The following is a 2,656-nucleotide window of genomic DNA, read 5'->3' as shown; positions in this document are numbered from 1 at the left end:
AATGGGGAACAAAATACCCATGGAAGGAGTTAGAGACAAAGTTTGGAGCTGAGAGGGAAGGAAGGACCATCCAGAGACTGCCCCACCTGGGGATCCATCCCATCATCAGCCACCAAATGCAGACATTATTGCATATGCCAGCAAGATTTTGCTGACAGGACCCTGATATAGCTGTCTCTTGTGAGGCTATAGCAGTACCTGGCAAATACAGAAGTGGATGCTCACAGTCATCTACTGGATGGAACACAGGGTCCCCAATGGAGGAGCTAGACAAAGTACCCAAGGAGCTGAAGGGGGCTGAAACTCTATAGAAGGAACAACAATATGAACTAACCAGTACCCCCACAGCTCGTGTCTCTGCATAAGTAACAGAAGATGGCCTAGTCAGCCATCATTGGGAGGAGAGGCCCTTGGTCTTGCAAAGATTATTCAGGGTCAGGAAGCGGGAGTAGGTGGGTTTGGGAGCGGGGTGGGGGGAGTGTATAGGAGACTTTCAGGATAGCATTTAAAATGTAAATGAAGAAATTATCTAGTAAAAAAATGTTTTTTTTTTTAAAAAAAAAAGCCTTAAGAAAAAAAAAAAAAAAGAACAAAACAACCCAAGAGTAAAATTATTATGTCTGAATACAACTAGAAGGTCCATTTCCATCTCCCACAGATTTGACTACTGTTTTTCCCATGACACAAAAATGCCTATGGTGGGAGGGGAAGCCAGAATTTCCACCAGTGAAGTTCAGTCAATTGAAAGGTCAATTGGATCCCCAATGTGGCTGCCTGAAAAGTTGTTCCCACGGGACTTTAGTTTCATGTTTGTGCCTCCTGATTCGATGCTGTTACATTTGATTATTCTCCCAGTTAGCCTACCCCAGTCATCTGAGGTAGGTGTTTGTAAAGCCCAAATTGAAGATATTCTTTCCTATCTGTTCTTTCTGCCCATCTTTCTTAGTAGATTCAAAACTCTCACATCTGAAAGCACATGGATTGCAGATCATTACCCAGACTCAAATTAGAGATTGGAACAATGTTTCAACAGAGTGAGAAGGGCGGAAGTTAGGGATGATGCGGGGGAGGTCCTGGGGACGATGGAGATGAGTTTAGTAGTGGAAACAAGGAGAGAAGTGAGTGGAGGCGACAAAGAATCAGAAGAACCAGCATGGATATCAGTCCAGAGCAGTAAGTGTGGTCATGGTCACTAAGTGTCACAGTCTTGTGCCTCCTTGCATTTAACAGTGGCAGCCACAAGACACTGAGATCCATGATCCTATCTATGGTCATTGTGTTGTCATTTCTTATGTGGACACAGAGATGCAGAAAGAAAAGCGTGGGAAGCCTGGTCTGTTGTGAGCTTCTCTTTCCTGGTCTAGAATGCCCCTTTGTCTAAGAAGGAGGTAAAATTAGTGGTAGATTCCCCATGGGAGTACTCTTGTCATCTGAAAGTCTCTCAGGGAATTCTTGTGGATGAGGACAAGGAAGCTAACAGCAGGTGGGGATAAGCAGAGGCAACAACAAAAGGAAGAAAAAAACCCCTGGCTGCCAGACCAAATCCTCACCTTCAATCTCTGAAAAGTCCCCTCCCCCCACCAGCTTCCTCTTCCACACAGAGGTGAGGCACAGAAGCAGCAGAGCAGTGACCTGCTTAAAACCACCCCACATGCTCTTGCCATGCCTTTGACATTCTCTTCTTTGGGTTTGACAGCTTTTTCCTGATTGGCCCCTCCTCCCACCAGTGCATGCAGAAGCCCCACCAACCAGCAAATATGTCTACATTTTCTCAATCTTCCTCTCAATGGCTCTTGCTTCTGGCTGATGACCTCGTAGCCAAGATACCTGACATCAGAGGAAGAGGAGAGACTTCGCAGCCAGACCCATAAGCCTGCTTGTCAAAGAAAGGAGGGGGAATGATGCTGCTCTCAAGACCTTCTGGAAGTGGACCACCCCAGACTTGATGCTCCAGCTCAGGCTTTGAGCACATTCCTGCTTCTACCACTAAAACTCAACATGCAGAGAGGGGCTGGGTCCTTTGGGGGGACCTATCTACAATTCTGCTGAGACATGCTGCTTTTGGGACCTGTCCTTCAGAGATGACCTTTTTTTTTTTGACTTTGGGGACCTCCTAGAGCTGATGGTTATAATCTCCCCCAAACTTTTTTTGATTTGTATTCTAGTGCAAATGAGAGTCTTAGGGTTTCCATTTTTGGGGTTCTATTGATATATTTATTTTTGTTAATTATTATAATAGAGAGGAGAGGTGTCCACCCGGGAGGGGTCTCAGTGACAGAGCTGGTAGGAGAGCCATCTTTGTCATCCTTGCTCCTGTGCATTGCCTGGGAAAGGGCAGCCAACAGAAGAGACACAGCCACTAGGACAGACTCCATTTCTGGCTCCAGACATTCGGCACCTTTCCCGCCAGGGGAGAGGAGTCCACCTGGGAGGGTTCTCACTGCCTAAGCTGGTAAGAAAGTCGTCTTTGCCATCTTTGCACTGGTGTGTGGCCTGGGAGAGGGCGGCCTGAAGAAGCGACACAGCTTCAGGGAAAGATCCTGTTTCTGGCTCCAGTATTCCTGCACCTTTCCCGCCCGGGGAAAGGTGTCTGCCCAGGAGGAGGCTCAAGGCCTGAGCTTGTAGGACAGCCATCTTTGCTCTGGTGCATTGCCGG

The 2,656-nt window shown here is 47.2% G+C and overlaps 1 protein-coding gene across 1 annotated transcript in view; it reads left to right on the top strand.

The window, feature by feature from the left end:
• LOC110338554 (sperm motility kinase Z-like) overlaps positions 1–2,066 on the top strand; it is an 8,228-nt gene extending 6,162 nt beyond the window's left edge. The window contains exon 2 of the mRNA XM_021221885.1: positions 1,697–2,066. The gene's annotated coding sequence lies outside the window, so the exon portion shown is untranslated. The remainder of the gene's footprint in view (positions 1–1,696) is intronic.
• Positions 2,067–2,656: the final 590 nt, after the last annotated feature.

Source organism: Mus pahari, chromosome 21, assembly GCF_900095145.1.
Source record: "Mus pahari chromosome 21, PAHARI_EIJ_v1.1, whole genome shotgun sequence".
Lineage (NCBI taxonomy): Eukaryota > Metazoa > Chordata > Mammalia > Rodentia > Muridae > Mus > Mus pahari.
This window is presented reverse-complemented; position numbering and strand designations above follow the sequence as displayed.